The sequence below is a fragment of the Rhinopithecus roxellana genome, chromosome 12, assembly GCF_007565055.1.
Source record: "Rhinopithecus roxellana isolate Shanxi Qingling chromosome 12, ASM756505v1, whole genome shotgun sequence".
Lineage (NCBI taxonomy): Eukaryota > Metazoa > Chordata > Mammalia > Primates > Cercopithecidae > Rhinopithecus > Rhinopithecus roxellana.
The window spans coordinates 94,664,692-94,676,900 of NC_044560.1; the positions used below are offsets into that span (position 1 = coordinate 94,664,692).

General features: G+C 47.0%; 1 long non-coding RNA gene across 1 annotated transcript; it reads left to right on the forward strand.

Moving 5' to 3' along the window:
* Positions 1-37: 37 nt before the first annotated feature.
* On the forward strand, positions 38-10,028 carry LOC115892273. The gene is made up of 3 exons (XR_004052172.1): positions 38-987; positions 4,445-4,637; positions 9,469-10,028. It is a non-coding gene; the product is annotated as an uncharacterized LOC115892273 (long non-coding RNA).
* Positions 10,029-12,209: the final 2,181 nt, after the last annotated feature.

Genomic DNA, 12,209 nt, shown 5'->3' on the forward strand with positions numbered 1-12,209 from the left:
GGGTCCTGGCAGGAAGCGCCGCGGCCCGGGTTCCCCACCTCTTCCCTCGCCGCCCGGGCCCGCCCTGGCCGATTACAGCGGCCTGGCCACCTCGGGAGCACGCCGTCTCTTCCCGACGTGCAGCCCCAGGCCCGGCCCTGTCCCCGGGTGACTGCTCCCCGGCAGGACCGCGCATCTGTGTGCGGCAGGCCCAGCTGAGGGCTCGGGGGAGGGTTCGGCCTTGCCCTCAAAGAGCTCCCTCTCCTGCAGGGTGAGCGCAGAGCGGCGGGCGGGAGCACACTGCGTGTGCTGAGGGCGGACTGGTCTTAGCGGGAGGGAAGCCTCACGAACCTGTACACTTGGAGGAGCCCTAAGCGTTAGGATCTGCTGCGAGGGCTGCCTGGAATGGAGGTGGGAGGATACAAGTGGCCCGGGGCAAGCATAGTGAATCACTGGCTAAACTGGCCTTCGAGGTAGTGAAAGGAAAAAAGGGAAATGAAGCTGACTGCGGCTGAATGTAGTAGGTCGTGAAGGCCAAATGAGCGATCTGATTTTTATTCTAGAAGCAGAGGAGAAACAGTAAAGATTTTTGAGGAGACTATAATCAGGCTTGTATCATTAATTCATCAGACGTTTATGGACCACCAAACGTCCCTGCACTCACGGGGCTTGCAGTCTCTCTGGCTTAATCATTTACTCTGGCAGTCAGTGTGAGGAGGGCACAGGAAGGAGACCAGGTGACAAAGCCAGCCTGACCAAAGATGTGGCAACTGATGGGATTGGAAGAGGCGGACAATGTCGAGCTTTCCTCCAGACAGCTGGACTGGCTCTCTATATATTTGTTTATCTATTCTACACCCCCAGCCCCCACCTCCACACTCACTAACTGGACTCAACTAGTGGGTGCAAAGGACGGACTAGATTTTAGTGAAATGGAATTTCTACCTCCAGCGGCCTCTGGAACAGGAGCACACAACGATCTAATAACTGCTTGCAGGATTGGATTTTGTAAGTGTGGGCAGAATTTGGGAATCTGGGCTACTCTGGGCACACTGCCTATGGGGCAGCCCTGCTCCGCAAGGAAAATAAACACAGTTTTAAAAAAAAAGGCCGGGCACGGTGGCTCATGCCTGTAATCCCAGCACTTTGGGAGGCCGAGGCAGGCGGATCAGGAAGTCAGGAGATTGAGACCATCCTGGTTAACACGGTGAAACCCCGTCTCTACTGAAAATACAAAAAGTTAGCCAGGTGTGGTGGCGGGCGCCTGTAGTCCCAGCTACTCGGGAGGCTGAGGCAGGAGAATGGCGTGACCCCGGGAGGTGGAGCTTGCAGTAAGCCCAGATTCCACCACTGCACTCCAGCCTGGGCGACAAAGCGAGACTCCCTCTCAAAAAATAGAAAAACGAATTGGCCGGGTGCGGTGGCTCAAGCCTGTAATCCCAGTACTTTGGGAGGCTGAGGCGGAAAGATCACCTGAGGTCAGGACCAGCCTGGCCAACATGGTGAAAACCTGTCTCTACTGAAAATACAAAAATTAGCCGGGCATGGTGGCGCATGCCTGTAATCCCAGCTATTCGGGAGGTTGAGGCAGGAGAATTGCTTGAACCTGGGAGGCAGAGGTTGCAGTGAGCCGAGATCGAGCCACTATACTCCACCCTGGCGACAGAGCAAGACTCCGTCTCCGAAAAAAAAGAGGGAATTCGGAAGACGTGGTGGCTGGGAGAATAAGATGTTCAGGCCAGGCACGGTGGCTCACGCCTGTAATACTAGCACTTTGGGAGGCCACGGCGGGAGGATTGCCTGAGCTCCGGAGTTCGAGACCAGCCTGGGCAACACGGTGAAACCCTGTCTCTACTAAAACACACACACACACACACACACACACACACACACACACAAAATTATCCGGGTGTGGCGGCGTGCGCCTGTTGTCCCAGCTACTCGGGAGGCTGAGGCAAGAGAATTGTTTGAACCTGGGAGGTAGAGGTTGCAGTGAGCCGAGATTGTGCCATTGTACTCCAGCCTGGGCGACAGAGCGAGACTCTGTCTCCAAAAAAAAAAAAAAAAAAAACAAAAAAAAGGTGTTCACAAATGGTAGGATAGGCTGGGGATGGTGGCTCACGCCTGTAATCCCAGCACTTTGTAAGGCCGAGGCAGGCAGATCACTTGAGCTCACAAGTTTGAGCCTGGGCAACATCGTGAGACCCCGGCTCTACAAAAAATACAAAAAAATTAGCCAGGCATGGTGATGCATGCCTATAGTCCCAGCTACTCTGGAGGCTGAGGTGGGAGGATGACTTGAGCCCAGGAAGTGGAGGTTGCAGTGAGCCAAGATCACGTCATTGCACTCCAGTCTGAATGACAGAAACCTTGTCTCTAAATAAATGAATAAATAAATGACTTCACAAATGGTGGGATATAGCTATGTGAAAGTTTAGTCCTAGAGCTTAGGTAAGAGGTCTGAGCCAAAGTACAGATATGACCCAGCCCATTAGTACCCACCCTTGAAAGGAAATGGCAGAAGAATTCACTATTTAAAAAGCTCCAACACTAAGGCCCTAACTGATCTGGTCCCTGCCTTGTCCTCTCATTCTACCTGTGACACTCTCCTGGGCCCCACCCAGGGCTTTAACCATTCCCCGAGGATGTAAGCATCTTTCATAACCCCCTCAACCCTCGCCCCCTGGCTCAGCACAAGGAACAGTCAGGTCTCCCAGGCAGTAAATCACCCCCTCCTTTTGCTCCCACAATTGTAATTATCTGCTTATCCGCATCGCAAAACTGTAAGTTCCTCTCAGTATGGGCCATGTTTTGTCATCTCTGTATCTCCAGCATCTGGCCCATTATCTGGTACTCAGTTGACCCTCTACATTTGTTGAATGAATGTTAGTGTGAATGGGATGATGTGGGAAAGGAAGAGAGGCCAAGGGATCCAGAGTCAAGGGGAGAAGACAATAAGAATTTGAAAGCCTTTCCATTTCCCTTGGGAACGGTATCACTGAGTCCATAAATATTTATTGAAAGCCTGTGTTCCAGGTAAACTCTAGTGATGTTGGGTTCACACCTGACTCCAAAGCCATGAGTTTAAATGTGCCAGTTAGTACCTGTGTGACCTTATGTAAGTTGCTGAACTTCTATAAAATTGGAGCTATAAGAGTACCTATCTCATAGGACTGCTGTGAAGACTGAAGGAGATAACACATGTAAAGTGCTTAGCACTGTTTCTGTCTCAACATGTAATGGAGAAGGTGGGAAAGTGCCCAAAATATCAGGAAGATACATACTTATATGTAGATTCATGAGCATTCTTTTAATAATATTTCCTAAACAGTTATTCTGTGCAAACCACTGTTGTGAGAGCACTATTGAGAGATTTTGGATTAAATGTCCATCATAAGAGTGCACTAGAGACAAAGAAAGCAGACTATTATAGATGATGAAACCGTCCTAGAGGCCAAACACAGTAGTGATAGGAAACTTCAACTGTGTCCAGGTAACTGCACCATATTGGTAAATGACCATGGCAAGCCCTCAATAAATGCTGGCTGACTACATGAATGAACATGCTCAAAGACATTTGTTCAGCTCTTGTCCCAGGTTCTATCACATCCCTCTCCCCTTTCCTGAGTTTCTTTTGTTCAGTTTGGCAAACAATGAATGGATCGGAGAGAGCATCCTTAAACATCTGATATAGACCACTTAGCCCCAAATCCTACCAAATGGCATCTTCATGGCCCTGGGGTTCCTGCAAAACACTCAGTCTGATAGGAAAGACAGACATATAGATGAGCAATTATATATGTGGTGAGTGTTCCCATAGAGATAAACCCAGAGGGTTATGAAAGCACTGGGATGCAGGGGCACCTTAACTCAGTGTGGAGGCTAATTCTTGAAGGTGACGCAAAAATGACACTTAATTGAGCATTAAAGGTCACTTTCTAGGCTGGGTGAGGTGGCTCGTGCCTGTAATCCCAGTACTTTAGGAGGCCGAGGTGGGTGGATCACCAGAGGTCAGGAGTTCGAAACCAGACTGGCCAACATGGTGAAACCCCATCTCTACTAAAAAATACACAAAAATTAGCCAGGCCTGGTGGCAGGAGCCTAAAATTCCAGCTACTTGGGAGGCTGAGGCAGGAGAACCACTTGAAGGCAGGAGGCGGAGGTTGCAGTGAGCCGAGGTTGCACCACTGCACTCCGGCCTGGGCAACAAGAGTGAGACTCCATCTCAAAAAAAAGAAAAAAAAAGACACTTTCTAGAAAGCAGGGAAAGGCATTCTAAATAGAGTGAAGCATGTATATGAAGGCATAGAAGCAAGAGATGTGGCGGATTTGGGAACGCTAAGTAGTTTGGTATATGACTCCAGTTCAGAGGGCATATGGAAGGGCAAGAAAGGCATGAGTCAGTTTATGAAGAGCCTTGCATGCCATAGTAAGAAGACTGGATTTTATTCTCTTTGTTTTTCAGCCCTGGCTGCAACTAGAATCAACTGGGGAGCTTTTAAAATATCAGTGCCTGGCTCTCACCTCCAGATTGATGCTAGATGGTTGTTCTCAATGGGAAGAGGCCGAAGCATGTTTATATGCTGTGTGGAGAGAGACAATGGGATCCAGCATACACATGAAGAGAGTAGCCTCTGGCTAAGGAGAACGGAAATAGAGTAAGTTCGTCAGTGGAATGGGAGGAAATTGAGGGAGTTTTGTCTAAAGGAGTCTATTTTTTCCTTCAGTCAGATGTCAGGTATTTGCTGAACATGGGGGATGGGTAGGTGGTAGGATAAGGAATTGTAGGGAAGTGGTACAGTCTAGAGTAGCTGATGATGGAATGATGGGAAAGCTTGGTGAACAGAGTGGAAGGCCCCGCTGGGTGGGAGACCATAAGGAGTGTACCAGTTTAGAAGGCTGTGATGTTCTCCAGCAGAGCTAAGTGAGTGGGAGTCAGGAAAGTGGAAATAGGGATCTGTAGGGAAGCCAGATGGAAGGCCTTGCTTGGGAGAGGGTTCAGTGAAGGCTGAGTAGACTAAACTAAACCAAGGGTACACTGATAAACTGGAGAAACTGAAGAGGTCAAGGAACTCATAGGTTTGATAAGGATGAAGGCCAGGTACAGTGGGGAAAGAAAACCCAGTCCAACAACTAAAATTCCATCCCTTTCATGGAGCCTTCCTGACTAATGGGAAATGAGGTGGCGACTTCCCCCAGGTCCCACCCTGTCTGACTCACTCCTAACTCACTGCTCTTCAAAGGGCCCGTCTCCATCCTCTTTCTCAAGAAGATAAACCATGGATGTCGTTTCTCCAGAAGTTCAGCCTGAAAATCACTAGCTATATGAACTCAATTCCCATGATTTTCTGAGGCTTTATATGTTTCAGCACAAATATTAAATGGAGGTAGGATCAGAGAAACAGAAATGGCAATGAGGAAAAAAATGGAAAAAGGTACGCCTGCATGTTCATGAGTGAGTGAGTGAGTGGAAGAGTGGAGGGAAAACACAATAAGAGATGGGGTATCAGCTATGAATAGGAACTGAAGGTCCAGACTGAGGGGCAACAGAACTGGCAGGTGGAGATGGAAGCAGCCTCCTGGGGGCTGTGTCAAGCTTCTCCATTTTCCATCCTGTAAAGGACAAAGGATACTTCCTACACAGTACCCACACAGAAGAGCTGATGGGAGGGTTAGCCTGTGAGGGTGGGAGAGCGACAATGAGGGCAAAGAGTTTGCCAGTTAATTCTGCATGTCCCTGGGCCCCAGCCAGCTAGTTGGTATCCTCTTCCAAAGCAGGCTGGGACCTTGGCTGAAGGAACCAGGGCTGGAAAGACATCGGGCTGGCAGAGGGGAGAGACTGCATGCAAACATTCTTTGTATATTCTGGAATTTGAGGGTTGGCCTGGACCCCTGAAAGGCCAGGGCCAACGTCTGATCCATCAGTGGGTAACCAGTGCCTACATACTATAGGTATCATTCACTGTTCATTGAACTGAACAAAAGAAACTTAGAGAGGGAGAAAGTGATGTGACAGAACCTGCAGGAAAAGCTCTGCAGAGAAAAAAGGAGAGGCCTTTTGTTAGGGGGCAAACCAGGGGATGCTATCAAGATGGAGGAAAGGGAGTTAGCAACATCCAGAAGACACGTGAGAAGGACCAAGAGGGGAATGAGAAACTTATTATTCTATTAGTACTTTTTCTGGCAAGGATGAAGCCAGCTGCGTTCCATATGTTCGAATGTTTCCATCCTGTACGGTAAGTTCTATGATCACCTCTTAACAGATAAATTGAAATCAGCGGTTGAAGGCAATTTTTCCAAGGATGGGGACTTGTGGGGTGATGTGGGGGGCAAGGGGCAGGGGGATGGTTTCAGGAGGAAACTGTTCCACCTCAGATCATCAGGCATTCGTTAGATTATCATAAGGAGCGCACGACCTAGATCCCTTGCATGCACAGTTCACAATAGGGCTCCCGGTCCTATGAGAATCTAATGCTGCTGCTGATCTGACAGGAGGAGGAGCTCAGGCATTAATGCTTGCTCACTTGCCCACCACTCACCTTCTGCTGTGCGGCCTGGTTCCTAACAGGCCATAGACTGGTACTGGTCCATGGCCCAGGGGTTGGGGACCCTTGGACTAAAGGATATGGTTAATGAAAGGCCTTCATATAATAGAAGGTTAATGAGTGGCCCCAGATCATGAAGTGTTTTGAATTTTTAAAAATGAGGAGTTTACTTTATATTGGGATGTCTCTGAAGATTTCTTTCTTTTTTTTTTTTTTTCTGACATGGAGTCTCGCTCTGTCGCCCAGGCTGGAGTGCGGTGGTGCCATCTCAGCTCACTGCAAGCTCTACCTCCCGGGTTCACACCATTCTCCTGCCTCAACCTCCCGAGTAGCTGGGACTACAGGCGCCCGCCACCACACCCGGCTAATTTTTAGTATTTTCAGTAGAGATGGGATTTCACTGTGTTAGCCAGGATGCTCCTGATCTCCTGACCTCGTGACCCGCCCACCTCGGCCTCCCAAAGTGCTGGGATTACAGGTGTGAGCCACCGTACCCGGCCCGTCTCTGAAGATTTTAAGTGGCAGGCTGACATATCAGACATCCCCACCGTGCTTTAAAAAGACAAATTTGGGGATGGGCACAGTGGTTCACACCTGTAATCCTAACACTTTGGGAGGCCAAGGTGGGTGGATCACTTGAGGTCAGGAGTTCGAGACCAGCCTGGACCAACATGGTGAAACCCCCATCTCTACTAAAAATACAAAATTAGGTGGGCATGGTGGCATGTGTCTGTAGTCCCAGCTACTTGGAAAGCTGAGGCAGAAGAATCGCTTGAACCTGGGAGGTGGAGGTTGCAGTGAGCCAAGATCGCACCACTGCACTCCAGCCTGGGTGACAGAGCAAGACTGTCTCAGAAAGAAAGAAAAAAAGACAAACTTGGCAAAAGTAAGGTATATTATCAAGAGGAAAGCAGAAGAAGGCAGGGATACCAGCTGGGAGCCAGCTCAGAGGTCTGGGTGTGACATAACAAAGGCCTGACCTGGAAGAATGGCAGTGAGAAGGAAGAAAAGGGGATACAGCAGAAAGAAGACCCAGAACTAACAGCAGATGTCCAGCTGGATAACTCAGGTGGGGCAGGATGGAGAAAATGAATGTAGTTTGGGACATCCTGAGTTTGAGGTGAGATGGCCCATTCAACAAGCAATCTAAAACATAATACTGTGCATTCAGGAGAAAGGACGGAGCTTGAGAAAAAAATCTGAGGATTCTCTATATAGAGGTGAAACCAAACAAGTGGACTGGAGTGTGGTAGCTCTTGTTTTGGCTGTATTCAGAAACTTTCCTATCCCCTGCTTTCATTTCCTTTGAGAAATTCCCTACCCCATTGGCTCATTAATGCTGGTATTCTTCCCTACTTCCTCCCAGTCCAAGCTCCTAACGGCACATAATCCAAGCGAAACCAGAGCTCTCCCATGAGATGAGTTCTAATAATGTAGAGTGGAGAAATGTAGAGACAGAGAGTCCAGACAACATTTGAGCCTTTGAGCCCACCTAGAGCCATCCACATAACCCAAATATAGCTGGTTCTTTTTTTTTTTTTTTTTTGATTAAGCCAGTTTAATTGTAATTTTTATTAGGCTAGTTTAATTATAATGTCTTGCAATCAAAACAGTCTACTAGACCATCACATAAAAATGAGATTGCTCAGGAGAAAGTAGAAGAGACTAACAGTTACCACTTGAGTGTTGACTATTTGCCTGAAGGGCCTTTTTAAGAAGCTTGGACTTTATCTGGTAGAAAATTAAGAGCTACTAACTTTAAATATGTTTTGTTGAAGGTGCTCTTTGAAGTTGGTACTATAATCCCATCCTATAGAGCTGGAAACTGAGGTTCTTGGAAGTAAAGTAACTTTCTAAGGCCACACAGTGGATAAGTGTCCAAAGCAGGATATGAACTTGAAAATAAATAAACTGCAATAGAACTATGGGTGCGAGAATGGAAGTGTGTACAGGGCACAGGAGAGGTACAGTTTAAGAATGGTCAAGTGTACAGGAGAGGTAGTAGTAAAGACTTTACAGGAGTAGGTGACATTTGAACTAGAAGGATGAATTATTTATCAGGTGAATAAGGGGGTTGGAGCAGGAAAAAGAGAGGGTGTTCTGCGTAGGGCAGAGCATGTGTAAGCCACGGAGGTATAAGGCAACACCTGACTCCCAGCTATGTCCTTATGGCTACAGCTGAGAGCACTTATGGCAAAGTGGCAAGAATCGTGGAGTATGCCATGACAAAACAAAGTCTGAAGGACTGGTGGTCAATGTGGTGGGAAGAGAGGCAAGCATGGCACCAAAGAGCTCGGGTTTTGATCTCCAGTGAATTATACACAGCCACCCACAAAGAACTGAGCCCGACCCAGCAAACACAGACAAGCGAGGCAAGAATTCATCACAACTGCACAGAGAAAGCTATGAGTGGTGAAGGTCCCCCTTTAGGGACAGACTGTAGAAAGACTATGGAACTGAGTGGTTAGCTAGTTTAGACAGGGAAGAGATACAGTTCAGAAGGCATGAAAAATAATATTTCAGGAGAAAGGTCTTGTCATTTGGCCTCAAGTCAAAAGGATACAATTTCTTAATGAAAGAATGTAGGCAACTAGGTGGGAGAAATAAAATTCACAAAACTAGATTTGAAATTGACTTATGTCAGGTAATCCAATGTAAAAATGCTCCAGTGCCTACTCTGCACGTTACTAGGGAGATACCACGGGGGATGAAGTATGCACAAAAAGCGTCTCCTGAGGCTAAGCGCCTGAGACATGGGAGCTGCAGAGGGAAGGAGAGGTTATGACTTCTTGGAGGAATTGGTCAATCGTTTATTCAAGCAACAATCACTGACAGCAGAGATTTCCAGATGTTACCCTATGGATATATAATATGTATTGAGCTTCTACTGTTGTCAGCATTATCCTAAGCACTTCATATGTATTAACCCATTTAAACTTCACAGCAACCCTATGAAATAGCCATTGTTACCGACCCCAGGAATAAGAAAACAAAGGCATAGAGAAGTGAACTAACTTGCTCAAGGCCACACACCTGGTAAGTCGCACAGCTAGGATTTGAACTGGAGCAGTCTGGCACAAGAACCTGCTTTTTAAACCAAAATGTTATTTTATACTACTTCTCCAAAGACAAATCATAATAGTAATAATAACAGTAGCACTACCATTTATGGTGTTTATGATGGGCTAGATGCTATAGTATGCCAGGCACACACATTATCTTGTTTAAGATCACTCAGCTCTCAGGTGGAAGAGCTGGGATTCAAACTTCAGGATGCTTGAACCTGGGAGACAATAAAGTGCACCAGGAGCTAGAATAAGTTTGTACAAGGTACAAATGTGAAGCATAAAAGAGGACGTAATTAATCTTACCTGGTGGGAATAGTGTTGAGTTGTGGGTTACTAAAAAACTTCACATAGGGGTGACTTTTTTTTTTTTTTTTTTGAGACAAGGTCTGGCTCTGTTGCCCAGGCTGGAGTGCAGCGGCACAATCACAGCTCACTGCAGCCTTGACCTCCCAGGCCCAAGCAATCCTCTCACCTCAGCCTCCCAAGTGGCTGGGACCACAGGTGTATGCCACCACACCTGGCTAATTTTTTAGTAGAGACAGGGTCTTCCTGTGCTGTCCAGGCTGGTCTTGAACTCTTGGGCTCACACAGTCCTCGTGCCTCAGCTCCCAAAGTGCTAGGATGACAGGTGTGAGCCACTACACCAGCGAGAGTGGGGTGACTTGTGAGCTGAATTTTGAAAGATTGGGTATTTGTCAGACAGAATGATAGGGCAAAGTGTTCCATACAGAGGGAACAGTGGGAATAAAGGAATGGAGGTTTGAAAGAGCTGTCACATTCAGGAAACTGCAAGCAATGTGGATGGCTTGGGAATTGAGTGGGTGGCATGACACTAAGAAGAAGGAGGCAGGGGGCTGCATCACATAGAATCTTACTTGCCTTTCCAGAAAATCTGAGCTATTTTTTAAGCTTTTCCAATGAAGTAAATGTAATGGCCAAAAAGAGTAAGTAAATATTCCTAGGGAATCTGGTGCCTTAGTCTGAAGCTGTTCAGACTAGTAGGAATTCTTTGAAGACTATTTATCTTTTTTTTTTTTTTTTTTTTGAGGCGGAGTCTCGCTCTCTTGCCCAGGCTGGAGTGCAGTGGCCAGATGTCAGCTCACTGCAAGCTCTGCCTCCCGGGTTTACGCCATTCTCCTGCCTTAGCCTCTGGAGTAGCTGGGACTACAGGCGCCTGCCACCTCGCCCGGCTAGTTTTTTGTATTTTTTAGTAGAGACGGGGTTTCACTATGTTAACCAGGATGGTCTCGATCTCCTGACCTCGTGATCCGCCCATCTCGGCCTCCCAAAGTGCTGGGATTACAGGCTTGAGCCACCGCTCCCGGCCGAAGACTATTTATCTTAATAACGCATGCATGCTGGCTGGGCATGGTGGCTCATGCCTATAATCCCAGCACTTTGGGAGGCTGAGGCAGGAGGATCACTTGAGCTCAGGAGTTTGAGACCAGCTTGGGCAACGTGGCGAAACCCCATCTCTACCAAAAATTCAAAAATTAGCCAGGTACGGTGGAGTGCACCTGTAGTCACAGCTACTTGGGAGGCTGAGGTGGGAGGATCACTTGAGCCAGGAGGTGGAGGTTGCAGTGAGCCAAGATCACACCACTGCACTCTAACCTGTATGACACAGTGAGACAGTGTCTCAAAATAAAATAATAATAATGCATGCTAAATGTGTATTCTCTGTTTTAAATTACTCTTAAGTAAAATGAACATTCCAGGATAATTTTACCTTATAATTTTCAGTATGCCTGGCACACCCACCCCTACCAACCAGGTATGGTGGGTCCATATACCCCCACCTCTACCAAAAATACAAAAATTAGCCAGGTATAGTGGCACGTGCCTGCAGTCCCAGTACTTAGGAAGCCGAAGTGGGAGGATCACTTGAGCCTGGGAGGTGGAGGTTGCGGTAGGCCAAGATCACACCACTGCACTCTAGCCTGGATGATAGTAAGACAGACCGTGTCTCAAAATAATAAAATAATAATAATACATGCTAAATGTGTACTCTGTTTTAAATTACCCTTAAAATGAACATTCCAGGATGATTTTATCTTGTGATTTTCAGTATGCCTGGCACACATGGGGAGTAAACTATCAAAAGGCTTTCAATCAAAGGAATAATGTGATCAGATCTGCAGTTCAGAAAGACCTATCTGACAGCCTTTTGGAAGACAAGTTAAAGTGGGCAGGACTGAAGATAAAGGATTTTAATCAGGGGAGTAATGAGATCAGATCTGCAGTTTAGAAAGACCTATCTAACAGCCTTTTGGAAGATAAGTTAGAGTGGGCACGGCTGGAGGTATGGAGTCTGAACAATACTTTTAGTAAGAAAGGCCCAGAGCCTAAACTGTAGGACAGGGTAGAGACAGAATTGGTAGGATTTAGTATCTGATTAGGTATGAGGGGGTTGGGGACCCAGAGGGAGAATAGTTTAGAATGGTTTCCATATTCCTGGCTTAGAAGAAAAACAGGTGTGTAGGCTAGAATAACTGGATTTGGACATTCAACCAGCTGTGGATCATATAGGTAGAGATATCCACTAGGAATCTGCAGCTCAGCAAAGAGGTCTGAGCTGAAAATAAAACTCACTTAAGTTATGCACATAAAAGTGGTG